The 14,450-nt window shown below is 42.0% G+C and overlaps 1 protein-coding gene across 1 annotated transcript in view; it reads right to left on the minus strand.

The window, feature by feature from the left end:
* Positions 1 to 14,450, minus strand: part of ZBTB20 (zinc finger and BTB domain containing 20) — a 416,371-nt gene that overhangs the window by 102,618 nt on the left and 299,303 nt on the right. The gene's annotated exons all lie outside the window — the stretch shown is intronic.

Here is a 14,450-nt window from a genome sequence, read left to right on the forward strand (position 1 = left end):
GAGCCCCTGAATGCAGAAGAGGGAGGAGCTCCTGGGGGTAAGGAGCTTCTGGAGATGGCCAGCAATGCACCCAAGCCACCCAGGGGAGCTAGGATGAGATGGCTCTTATGGAGACAGGGCCTGTAGGCAACATTTACCCTGACGGAGGGAGATTACTTGTTTTGTGAAGCAGCTAGCTTGTGTTTTGTTCCATTTTGTACTTGAGACTTAAGAACTGGCTTACTACAGGCGAAGAGCAAGGATGCTAGCCCCAAGTCAGAGGGTCTGAGACTGGAATCCCAGGAGGAGCTGCCATCATGGCAGGGCTGATACCTGGGAGCTGAGGACCAAGGCTGAGGCCAGAGAAAAGGGGGCCGGGGCTATGACCCTTAAAGGGGAAGAATTTGAGGGACAGTACAGGCCCCAGGGACCACCTCCCTCAGCAACAGGCAAAATAACACCGAAGTTGTGGTATGTGAGAGCCTGGAAGTGAAGTGGTGCCAGGAAAGAGTGGACAGGCGGGTTGGACCACTGGGGGCAGATGTTGGGGTGGCAGCCCCCACAAAGGTACCACAGGCTTGTTCTGCAAATTGAAGTGCAACTGGTGGTGGTGAACTAAGAGAGATAAGAAACCCTGCTCTTAATGGTGAAGAGCCAGCCAATCATCTCTTGGACTTATCCTATATATGAGTGAGTAATAAATACACATCAACATCCATTGCCCCAGAGTTCTGAAGCCAGGCCTCTAATTTAGTGTCGACATACCTCAGTAATGTCATTTACCACACCAAGCAAACCCCAAAGGACAGGTTAATACTAAGTGGAAAGGAAGAAAAGGTGGGGTTTGCTGATTCAGGGCATACAAATAACAGCAACAAACTGCAACTTTGTTCCATTTTTTCCCTCTAGAGGAAAGCATCTGCCTGAAAATGAGTTAAAACATAAGGGAATAAATTTCCAATGTGTTGCACAGGGATTTAGCCGCATGACTCCCATTGATGTTAATGGGAAATGATTGGCTAAATCCCCATGTAATAGGTTGAAATTTTAGCCCAAGGAGCCTAGCTGTGGAGGAACTTGTCAAGGTCTCTGCTTAGAAGCAGAACAGGGAGCATATCAACCCTATCCAACTTGAACTCTCTCTGCTGGGGTACAGTCATGGGGTATCTTAAAAATGGGCCACTGAAATTACCTATATTTCCAGGTTATTTAAAACTATCTGTCATTAAATTGCTATGATACTAATTTATCTAAATCTTCAGGTCATATTCAAGCCAAAGGGTATATCAAGGCTAACGTTTTGGGCTGGTCATGTCACTTCGAATGCCTGACATTCCAATGGAACACAAAAATAAAAGTCTTATTAGATGATTGAATGCCTTCAGACTCCAGCAGCAAAAGGGGCAGTTTCCAGCAATAAGGACAACCAGCTATAAAAAAAACATCAAGAGGAGCTTCTAACCACAGTCAGTCTCAATAGGTTGTAAGCAATACAAGAAAGATACTAAATCCCTTGGCTTTTCTCCTGCCTTAAGGAGGATGGAGATAAACGTCAGATTAAAGTGAGGGAATCTCTTCTGTTTTCCAATTATATAGATATAGGCCCTCTACAATCCAGCAAATTTCTAAGGGCCAAAATCTACCACTAAATCTGCTATATGAATTTCAGATAAGAGGTTTAACTACAGTATATGGGTCTGATCCTCTTCTCACTTAGATCAGTGTTACTTTTGAGTTACACCAAGGTGAATTAGAAAACAGCCAGTCTGAAATGTGTGGCTAGGGACTACCTCTGTATCCTTCCATATTCCAAATAACATCGTGTGTTAGACTGACATCACTTTAGCACTGGCACTTAAAGAAAAAAGGCAGAGATGGAAAACGGAAAGGGAGAAAATGGAAGCTGGTACAGCCAAAAAGAAATGTCCTAATATTACACACCCCTGACATGGATTTCACCAAAACAGCACTAGTTTACCCAAACCTGGTTGAAGCAAACTAATTAAATCCCCCTCCTCCCCCCACCTGCAGAGCAGTAACTTTCATTTAGATGTACAGCCAGAAAAAGGTTGCTGAATACCTATATTTCTCACAATTTTTTCTCACTTACAGCTGCTGACATAGAAGTCTCAATTCAAGTGCTGGCATTCAGGAATATTAAATGGACTTGTAGATTTGAAAATCTCCTTGAAAGTGTTGATAACAGTACAGAAAGAAGAGTTATAAACTCATTGCCAACTGTGTTTCATGAAGTTAAAGGGGAGGACACCTATTTTGCTCCAGCCGTCACACTACAATCCCAAAAGATAAACCACACTTCTCAGGGTGCATCAACTCTGAAATACTGCGTATGTGAAAATTCAGCTGGCATCTTTTGAAACTGCAGACTTCTGGGATAAGCAAATGGGTACAGTTTTCTTCTAACTGTTTTTGAACACCATGTGTTGAGAGAAAACAACAGAACGGAAATTGCTCATCCAAAATGTTAACTTGTGGCACGGCACCGCCAAAAAGCAGGTGTGTGGCATGCCGTTTCCTTCACTGACATGCCTACCACATGTCACTCAGTTCTGTTACCCCCATCACTTGCTTTTGGAATATATCCTCTTGCAGACAGCGAAATGTGGCTTGACAGAGAGTCTAGCACTGAAGTGACATGACCTTCTTGTGAGCAGACATTTTTGGAAAACATTCACCAAGGATAATCCATCACAGAATAACCCTTTAGATTATCTGTGGTAACCCTAGTCTTCCAGCACAAACATAAATGTGCTTCAGGTAATGCTATTCCCATTAGGATAATATTTTGTATCTAGTCAGGATAGAGACTACAATCTCGCTAATTCACACTAATGGCTGAGAGTCTGACCCATCGCAAATGCCTGAATCTCACAAATTAGCAAACACGTGAGCAGACAATGCTAAATAAAAATAAATAAAGGATAATGCATCACAGAACATACTTTGTTCATTTATTTTGACAACTGCTTAGGTTTAATTTATGAAAATACTTTACAGTGTACCAGTAAATACGCTGTAGTGTACTTTGTAAAAATAATGAAGTCTTCGTAATCTCTATGTGGCTGTCTTTCGGTGCTTTTCTATTGCTCATTGTAGTAACTGAGCACCAGCAACACAAGACTTCCCTATATGGCTAATGTGTTAGATGTTGGTTAATGTGTCTTTCAGGAGAAATAGGTTGGTCATCTTTCTTTGCAAATCCCTGTCTAGTTGGAGAACACAGAATGCAATGGCTCCATTGCTGGTAGTTTCTCTCTTTAACTTTCTTTGTACTTGTTCTTGTTCTTTCTGAGCACTCCACCCCACCCCTGAGGCATTCTGGGATTGCTTCTCAGATTTGCCCAGAATGCACACAGCAGAATGTGGCCAGACAGCAAACAAATATTGCTACACAAGTCTGACAAAAGTTTGAGCCATGAAAGCAGCTGCCATGTGATTGTAACTCAGCCATGAGTACTGTAACTGGATCAGATAAAATTCATGTCCTGGACCCCTGAACACACCTGTTTTTTGTACTGTGAAGGTACAGTTTGAGCAACATTTTCAAAGGGGCTTCAATCTGGCAGGTGAAACTGCTGCCCTCTTCTCTCAGCTATGTTTGAGAGAACTAAATGAAATAGTTTATATGTGCAGAGTCAAGCTTTATCTACTCCAAAGCCATGCATTTGCAAAACCATGCTGGGAATTTTGAAATTCACTTTTGGAAATATGATGTTAAGGGTATAAAACATTAATCCAGCCTTCTGGGGAGTCTTTTGGTTTTGAAATGAATGAAAATTTTGTTTCCTTCTAAAAAGTAGACAAATGGCCGTTCCTCAGAATGTGGGAGCAGTACGCTTTTAAGATCTGTATTATGGCCTCTTTCTTCCACAAAAATATGAAATAAAAGCACTGGGTACCTTATACTATCATTTGAAGAGGCCATCAGTGTTATATGGGGTGCTTATCTCATCTTGGGGATTAATTTATCATGCACTTCCTTTGTAAAGTACCAAGTGAACAGTTCACCAGTTTTGTTATTCCATTTGTTCGTTCTGGCCCTGAAGTGTCACAGAGAGTGCTCCACTGCTCTCACACTGAAGAGTGCATGGAATTCCTGATGCCCGTCTCTATAGGATTCAAGGCTGCTTGGGGCTCTACTCAGGGAATGTAATTCTCCCTGACTCTTCCTTCTACTTAGACATAAATCTCCTTTTCCTAGGCAGAGAGACAGTCCAATGTTTGCCTGAAGCAGGGATCTTTTAAAGCTTCAGGGCACAAGGTATTCTGTGAAAGGATAATGGGTACAGAAAATGCTTGGAAACTCCTGGCATCACAGGCAGGAGTTATGAGGCCATATGACAGGTGTTAATTTGGGGTCCTATGACTTCTTCATCCTTGAATTTTAACTTATAGTGAATATAGACTTTAACATGGACTTTGGAGTCACTGGATCTGGTGGAGAGATGGAACAGTACCGGTCTTTAAACTATGCTAGCACTTCATTGGTGGCTCAAGCATTTTGCAGAATTTAAGCTTTCTTTTAAAAACAACAACACAGTTTCCACCACTTTAGATTGCTAAGAAAACCTTTCATGTGTAAACAGATGAAGAGCTGCCTGCCTAAGTCTGCAGAAAACGAAAACATAAAACTAAAAATGCTTTAAAATAAGTTATCAGATCGGGGTAAGCTGCCCCATTCACCTGAAATGAGCATCAAACTCTGACACTTAGTGATGAAAAGGGTGGACATTTGTTATTCACTCATGTTTTCTTGACTGATCAAATTGAAATTGGAAAAAAAGGTGGCTGAAAACAGTCCAGTGAGTAACAGAGTCTAGTGAGTAAGATAGGCTGTATCAATGAATTATTTCAAATAGCTTTAAAATGAAGCGGAAAAAGTGTTCATGATTTATGTTGATGGCACATCTATTTACCAAACTATAGGCACTGTCTTATAGTCAGTACTTTGGTGAAACTCCTAGTGGTTGGAATGGACCTGAAAACAACTGCGGGATTAGGCTCTATTGTTTCATAAAGGTAATTTCAGTCAATGTTGTGCAGCAGTGGCTACTGCTGCTGTATTATTACACAATGGGTGCATCTACATGTGCGCTTTACTGTGGAGTAGACTAATTAGTTCTGCAGTTAGGCGTCACCATCTACACGTGCGCCTGTATTGGGATGCTGTAAATTAATCAACTCTGCTGTAGGACAGTACTGTCCAAGACAAGTACTATCCTGTAGTGGAGTAGTTATGTGCCAAAATGCATGTGTAGATGTTGATTAGGGCTGACCGGAGCACGAGGGTGCTACAGTGAGGGGACTGCCTGCCAGCTAGCCCTGCACTGTAGCACCCTTATGCCCCAGCCAGCCCTTTCCACAGCACATTTGGGAGTCAGGGCAGAGCAGCCCTAGGCTGGCAGGCTGACGCCCAGGGCCCTACCCAACTCAACGTGTTGTGGTCCCAGGCACATGTGAAATGCACTGGAGTTTATTGCTACATGCTAATTGCATGGAGCGATGCACACAGTAGCTTCGTCCAGATATGCAGGGGTGCACACTTGCAGCAACAAAAATAATAGTGGTACAAATTTGCCCTTGCCCAGCTCCTCCCAGCTCCTGACATGCTGAAAGAGCCAGGGCACAACTGAAGGAGTAGAGATGCTCTGGCCAGCAGCCAGAGCATCTGCCTGGAGGACCAAGTCTCCATGTCTGCCAGAATACTCTCCTGTCACATGCGCTCCATCATGTTTTTCCCAGTACTTTTTGCTATCAAGATTTCCCAATAGCAAATGTTGACCCAGGCTGCAAATTTCCAGTGCAAGGCATGTTTTGTTTTTCCTCATATGCAGTTTGTGGCGCCAAAAACTGCACACCCCGGCTCATCTGGACACGGCCAGTGGCTGCATCTATGCGTGTGCTTCATTGCACAATAGACTAATTTGCTGTGGTGCGAAGTGTTACAGTCTACACATGTGACACTATTAGACCACAGCAAACTAATTTTCTCCATTGTAAGATACTACCATTAGGGACAGTACTATCTTATGGTGGCAAAAATAATTTTAAAGCTTACTGTTTCCAGTGACCAAAGCAGTAACTCAGACCAGTTCATTCTGCTTCAAAACACAGGATGGGAATGGGAGAACCAGGTACAGCTCAGCAGATACTCAATTACTCTGTTGGTGGTCTCCTACCTTTTCCCCTCCTGCTCAAGATGGAATTTATTATCATAGCTCTAAGGTATTTCATTCTTGGTGGTTGCACTTGAACCCAAATTTCTCTTTGCTAGCTGCTTAGGCTTGGTTGAGGGGTATCACCTTGGGGGGTGGGGAGGGAAGGAAATCATGCTTTTTGAAGACAATAGATAACATATATATCTCAGTTATTTCCCTTTAACCTGTACTTCCTCATTTCTGTTCAGACACGTATTGCAGATAAGCAGTGAAATGAGGAGGAGATGAAGTCCTGCCCGTCTTCTCTATTACTAGTTGAAGTCAGCAGACAGGCTAAGAATATGTAGTTGAAAAGTGAAATGTTCAACGAAATTCATTTAAAACCCTTCTTGTTATTACTCATAGTTTGCACAGAGCAAGAAAATGTAGCTCCACCAGAGGTGGGGGGTTGGATGCTGGCTGGGTACACATTAGTTGCCTATGTGCTTCATTCAACATCTTATTATTAACTATTATACCTGAAGAATTATCCAATATCCTGTACCCTGTTACAGCACTGGGAGGTGTTTGAGTAGCTGCCATTGATGAGTATGTCCCTATGTTGCATAATCCAGTATTTTGGGGTGGGAAGTCTTCTCTGTTAATGGCTCTTCCCTTATAGTTCCCAGCTCACTTCTATGATGCTGTCAAGTCAAGGACTAAGATTCTTGTGTTCTCTTTTGCTGTTTAACACAGGACTGTTTCTGGAATATATGGTGAGAGGAGATGCATTCAGCATCATTTGGCAGTTTCTTATATGATTTTGGTCATGAAATTCCATAGTAATTTCATTGTTATGAATTGTGATAAACCATGAAGCCTAAATTCACCATGGGTTTATTGCACTGGTACTTAGTACTCAGCTACTACCACTACCTTCCCAAAGGCAGAAGACCTTAGCCTTTGAGCTAAAGGAAACCTACCATTAGCTGTTTGTAATATGGAGCCTATGACAGAATTTAGTAGCTGAAGACAATAATAGACCCACTCTCTAGTTAATTAAATTATTTTTTTACTTCTATTACCTTTGGGTATGAGCTCCTAACAATTGAAATCATGCAGGGGGCTGGACTCGATGATCTCCCGAGGTCCCTTCCAGCCCTAATGTCTATGAAATCTACGAAATCTATGAAATCTAAAATAAAGCACAAAATATAACTCTCTTGCAAGAAAAAGGAAAAGAGCACATCTGACTCTGTGCAAGGTCCATCATAACAGTGATGCCCTACTAAGATCTGACTTGATGCCTAACACACCTAAGAGGTTGCAGTGGCTCTTTACAGAAGGCAGAAATCAGGAACTGCAATAAAGTCACTGCCCTTTAGAACCAAACTCCCCTGTAGCCACTTTTGCTGGTCTGTCATATCAAGAAAGAGAGGTTACCAATAAGATTTGCAAAGCTAGGTTTGCAGTTCCCATTGTTGCATTTACAAAATCTAATCAAAATCTTGATTTCTTGATGCCCACTCAGGTACTGTGTCTGATACAGTCACTTGGTCACGTACATGGCATTCTGTGGATCCAGAATAGTATGTCAGGATGTAGGCTGGCAGCTTACTGTTGAAGATCCCACAATACCTCAGCTTTTGACTTCAGCAGGACTATTCATGAGCTGTTGGTCATGCTCAAGTACCTGGCTGAACTGGAGTCTTGATGCCTTGACCTTATCAGTTAGGGTTGCCAACCCAAGACTTTTTTTTATTGACAATCTGCAATTTTTTACTAACAACCAAATTTTTCTACTGATGTAGTTTTACTGGCAGTAAAAATAAAATGTTCTTGGGTTGGCAACCCTGTGAGACTTCAGCAATGGTTTTACATCTTGCTGCCCCCAGTACAGAGGTCCCCTACTCACCCCAACACCCTGACACTCCTGACTGTACTCGACACAATGCTGCCCGACCCTCCCCGGTCTACCCTCCAGCCTGACCCCTGCTCCCTTCATCCTGGCACAGACCCCCACCCACCACCTTTCCCCATCCCAACCCTGTAGCTCCATGCCAGCCACACCAAGACTGAGTTCCTTCTACCTGTCCTGCCCAGGGCCTTTGAGGGGGGACTGAGCAACCCAGACAGGCAGATGCTAAGATACACAATGACAGTAGCAAGAGGGAAAAGGGAACTGGAGAGCATCCTGTGGGCCATAAGACCCTGCCATAGATCCCTACAGAGCACTGACCAGTGCTTCTGCTGAAAGATGAGGTAGCAATGCCCTGCTCTCTCTGTCCAGGGATGTTTGCATTCCAGTTCCATTGCAACAAGACGATGGATCTTGAAACAAGAATAGTGCACAGTTTCTGGGTTTTTTATAGGTGACCTTTTTTTTCTTTTATGGAATTACAGGTAGGGGTTTTTAACATCTTCTGTCATAGACTGTCCACAGATTTATGGATAGCCTGTAACCCTATTGTCACCCCCACTTCTCACTCCCCACAGGAGACTTAGTTATCTATATCAAGCCCCAGACTACTAATTTTTCCTTTCAAAGCTCCTGAGTGAGTGTGGATCAGGGTCTAGCCCCATGCACTGGATCAGGCCCCACACCAGATCACACCCGTAGCCTTGACCACACATGCAGGGCCATGTCATCTAGCCTGCAGGGCTTAGAAATTTGGTGGCAGGGGGCAGTGGCAGTGTTAATTGCCACCACTACTCCACCACCAAATTTCTGAATATGTGGGGAGACACACAGGGCATGTGACATTGCTCTGCAGGTTGGATCTGGCCAACAGGCTGAAGGTCAAGCACTACTGTCTTAATCAATCAAGTCCATGAGTTATTCTCTTCAGACCTGATTCTTCTGCCACCAACATTCATAATAAACCTCTCCTTGACTTCAAAGGACTGGAATTGTGGCCGTATGGGACTCTAATTATGACTGGTTACATATATTTGCCAATACCCATTCAAGGAAAGGTAGGGTGGGGAAGGACGAGAAGGAAGGAACATATGGGATAGCATAAAGCTCTCCTCCCATCTCTCCCCATAACTCATTTCACAATGAGCCCAAGATGGGAGTTTGCAAACTGCCTGCCTAGGACAGCTGGGTGCTCAGATCTAGTCTCAGGTAGACTTACTATGTAGATTCAAATCTGCACAGATTTAAAGAAAATGCATAAATGAATAGAGAGTTAAAAACTACTAGAGAATGCTCCCTGGGATTATCTGTACTATCAAGACAGGAAAACTTTGCAGATGCTACTGTCTCTCTAGAGGAATAAATGCTTGCATTTTAATATTCTCAGCAGCTGGTTCCTGTTGAATGCCATCAGGATGATTCAGCCACCCACCAGGAACACCAGTAGCAGCAAGTGCACACACACACACACACACACAGAAATCTGCAAAACTTTCTGCTCTTAGTGCCAGCACCATTACTCTGGCAGAGTCTGATCTTTATTAACGATTCATCGCTGCTACTAGCAGCAAGTTTAACCTCATACTGCGGTGGTGAAAGGGAAAAGAGAATCTATAGTCTCTTCAGAATCACCCTTACCCACTGCCTGGTATCTATACCACTTCCCACAATCCACATACTCCACAACTCAACTCTCTGGTTGCCTTGTTCACTGTCAGGTTGGTCACAGATAGCATGAGCCCTCCTATCAACTTGCTTGATCAGACCATTGGTTCAGGCTGTCTGGAATATTTCCCTCTGCAGTGGTCAATGTCTACTGCTTCCAATTAAGGTGAAAATGTCCAGTCATGTACACAGCCAACTACCCAGATTATAAGGGGGAGTGGGAATGGACTACATTAATTCCTGACCCTAGCTGATGGATTAGTTTGTGCCTTGATAGATGAGGGTTGCTACCCCTTCACATTTTTTAATCAGCCTCAGTGGCTCCCACTCTGTGATGTATAAACCACTTAAAGGCCTGCTTCTGTCAGCATTTGTCCCTTCTCCCTGATAGCTGTCAACCACATCAGATTGGATTCTTGTATGTTTTTGAGCCATAGCAAATGCCAAGTTAACAACACCCTTCCATTCCCTCTCTGGCAGCTTCATGCCTTTCTTTTGCAAGGCTTTCTTGGGTGTAAAATCAAATCTGCACAGCCCTGCGTGGACAGGGCAGAACCAAACTGCAGAGTGGCTGGGAGATGGGAAAGCCATGTGGCTAAATAGTACAGGAAAAGCCAGCCTGTTCTAGTGAATGTCAAATCCTTCAGCCAGGAAGTGGAAATAAACAGTCCAGCCACAAATGGTGGGCTGTAACAAAGTAGCTGCACCCATCTGATTCAAGGATGTTGATTTTTTTTTTTTTGCATTGTTACCTTTTCATGCAGTTAAATATCCCAGTTTCTGCAGATGGGTAGAAAAACCTGCTTTACAAATATTTTAAAATGACCACATTTAATGTCACCATCGCTGTGCATCTTAATTATGCTGCTGCTCTTTGATGCTTGGAGCAAACTCTCTACTTTCCCTACAGCACCACACTATTACTGTTGCTGGGAGTACCACCTATGTAGTTGCCTTCATATGAGGATCTCCAAATATTTTATAAAATTTGGGATTAGGACATGGCCACATATGGAATCCAAGGCCTGGAGAAATTGCCAAAGAGCACACATGGATTCAATGACAGATAAAAATAGAACCCACAAATCCTGGTCCCAGATGCTTGATGTACCCATATTGCTGAAGATGCATCCCCTTCACAACGCTGTTCTTTACCATGGAAAGTGATGCTATTGCATTCATTAATTGCTTTACAACAGGTATTATCATTATCAGTGCCACTTCCATAATCTCACAGCCAAGCAAAGTTAAAGAGACTGTTACTACCATCTCTTTTTAGATTAAATATTTTCTTAGTCAGTCATGGTAATCTGAAAGTCAGAATTATGGTATTTTTGTTTGTTTGTTTGGGGGAAAATGATAAAAAAAAATATCCCTTTTTTCCAGATCAATTTTTTAAACAAAAAAGGCTCTGAATTTTATGGCACTTCCTCAAATTAAGCAGCTACATCTTATAAAAAGGAACTGAAAACTGACAGTAAAACCAAGTAACTTCTTCCCCCAGTAAAAAAATAGTAAAAATGAAAAAGACTGTTTAGCTTGTTTTAATTGAAAAAAATCTGTTTGGTTTTCAGGGGCAATGGAGAGATTTTTTTTGTCAAGAACCTGAAATATTCTGCAGCAAAATTTAGAAAAAGAAAAACATTTTTCAATCTTTCGAAAATTTTCAGCCTAATCCAGACCAAGTTTTGACCCACTCATGTATTTCATTGTGGCAAGATTAGAGCCATATTCATGCAATTTCTCAACTGGAAATGGGTTTGGCTGTTGACCATTCTTTTTTTTTTTTTTTACTTGCCTTAAGCAGAACAAAAAAATACTCCTTTTGCAAGTGATAGGCAGACATGCCTACAGAAATTATTTTCATGTTTCTAACAGTTCTGCGTTTTGCTTCTTCTGAGCCTTTTTTTTTTTTGATTCCACAAATGAAGTGGGATAGCCTTGTTTGAAAGATGTCAGAGTACAACATTCAATGATCTATCAATCAGGAAGAAAACCCAGATACCTGTTTCTAGCAAGCAATGAGTGTTGTAGAGTTTACTTCCATGGAGTTCACTCAAATTGAAGACAAACCAGACGTACAAAGACAGTTTGAAGGGTTGCTTTTCTCCCATTTTACACATACTACAAACGCAGGTATATTCTTAAAAGTGAATCTGATTGGTCCAGATTGACAGCGTTTCAGTGTTTGGTCTCTAGTGACTGCTTAGAAATTATCTTTTGTCTCACCCTTTTATTTTTGTGGCTGGTTAGAACTCAGGCACATGTTTTCAAAAAAAAATCCAAACCCATCTTAAAAATAAAATAATAATAATAAAAAACAAATCACTTTTTTTTCTGAATAAAAGCCAAAATATAGTTCTACCTTGGCCAAATCATCTTATCAAGATTTAAGAAGAGAACAGTAAAAATACCTTCAGCATGCGGGGAATGTATTAGATGAACACACAGAGTACTCTTGTAACACTAGTAATAGGCATTATCAGACTTATTTTACAGGTAAAAGATGACAACTGAGAAACAGCATAGAATTTGAGAGGTAAATATTAAAGCATTTCTATCTTGGATTCTATAAGTTTAACTGTGTGGGAACCAAGATTAATAACACGTTGCCCTTCTACAGCCCCTGGCATAGGGGGCCCTCAATGCACTGCATCTGCCTTATTAAATAAGGTTTCACAGCTCTCAGGAGGTAAGAAACCATTTTGCACTTGCATTGGACTAAGTGAAGCAAAGAGGTGATGGGACTTGACCATGGATGCTGCAAAAGGCTGTAGCAGAGCTGTGAACAAAACTAGATCAGTGGCTGATGCCTGTACAAGACTACACTATGTCAAGGCAAATAAATATCCTGTTTCAGGACTACAGCAAAGTGTTCTCAGCAGAACAGGCCTGCCTGAAAACTAAAACTTTTACGCAGAGACAAATTTTCTTGGACACCAACAGCTCATTTCTTTGGTGTCCTGGCCAGTAATAAAGATAACTATGAAATAAGAACAGTTTTCTCTTTCTGAATGCAATAAGTCTCTTGAGCTGTAGGGCAGGGTTTTAAACCTAAGCAGAAATGGGTTCAAGCCACAGTGTTTGTACCCAGACTTTTCCACAGTTTGAGTGTGTTCACATGCAAACTTGAAAAATCGACTCATTACCTACCGAGTTGACTACTACAGAGAACATTTTTAGATGTCCCCAACTGATTTGGGAGCTTCAGTACCTACTAGCCATAGTGAACTACATCTATGAAACCACATTTCCTTCAACTGAAAATACTAACCATTCTTAATTTATTCAGCCCTGTACTTAAGAGACACTTGTTAATCATCTTGCTATATTTTTAATTTCACTTACTCCATCTCCCATACCTTAGCATTGTTTCCCTATTTCTCTTTTTTCTCCTGTTATAGTCCATGATGTAACTATTCCACATTGTTTTCAGTGTCTATTTTCAACTCTATTTCTGTTCCTCCAGCCTCTTCTTCATTCTCTCCAATGGGGCTTCTGCCTCCTCCCCATATATTTTCTTTTTTCTACTTTCTCTGCCACTGAAAAAAATTCACTCCCGTGTGCTACTTCTGTTTATTCTCCCAGAGGCAGAAATCTGTTGCCTTCCTATTTCCCCAGTCAAACCCTTACTTCCAGCTACATGCTTACCCCTTTCAACTGTGTACCATGCTTCAAAAGGTCATGATGAAACAGAAGGAAGAGTGAACTAAAGTTTATGAATACCAACATGGGGAGAAGATTTCTGACAGCAGAGGGCTCTTCAAACCATCAGACAAAGGCAAAGTAAGATCTGATGTTTAGAAACTGAAGCCACAGATTCAGACTAGAGATTAGGTGCAAATATTAAGCAGTGAGTAAAGCCAGTCAGGGAGATGCCTGATGCAAGGGTGAGGATTCCTCATCTCTTGAGGTTTTAAAATGGGATTAGACCTTGTTCTAAATCTCAGGCAGGAGGTAGGTTTTTGTAGCAGGAATCACTACAAGAAATTCTACAGTCTCGTTCAGGTGGGGGATAAGACTAAATTGTCATAATAACCCTTTCTAGCCTAAACATCTATGAGGAGGATGGGACAACACTGCCCAGGACCTCTGTCCAGTTAAGAATCTATGTCGCTGTCCAACTGCTTGACTTTCACCAGGGTACTACCTCTGGACTCTGCCTGTTACCTTCAGCCAGTAAGTTTTGATAAATCTGAATTCTCCATACTTCTTTTGCCTACTAGGAAAATTCTCCTTCTTAGTCTAGCCTCCAATTCCAGAGCCTGCTGAGTGCTGCAACAGAGGGAAAGACTTCAATCCACCCCAGCTGCATTTCTGAGAAGTCCTCCCTTCGGCAGAGGCTCCAGTCCCTGACACTGCTGCTGCTTAGGGCTGCTCTAAACTGCTTCTCTAAACTAATTCTTATCAGTTTCACCATTGTTCCCATAAGTATCAGCAACAAAATGGTCAAGGTTGTCCAGTTTTACTGTCTTGTGGATTGGGAAAACTCTTAGTAGCAAGACAGCAGTAAGGCCAAAGACTTACAGAGCTGACTAAAGCTCAGTTTGTACTCAGGCTCCATTCAGAAACACTATCTTTGGGATACAAAGATGTGTCAAAAGTATTATTTTTTTAAATAAGCATAGCTTCAGTACTGTGGAATGGACAAGCATACTTCTAACAGCCATAGTTAGGTGGATTTTCCAAGGGCTGTCTGGATCCATTCCGACTCCTGGTTTTATGGCACT

The sequence above is a fragment of the Crocodylus siamensis genome, chromosome 1 (assembly GCF_052110815.1).
Source record: "Crocodylus siamensis isolate JL-2025a chromosome 1, ASM5211081v1, whole genome shotgun sequence".
Lineage (NCBI taxonomy): Eukaryota > Metazoa > Chordata > Crocodylia > Crocodylidae > Crocodylus > Crocodylus siamensis.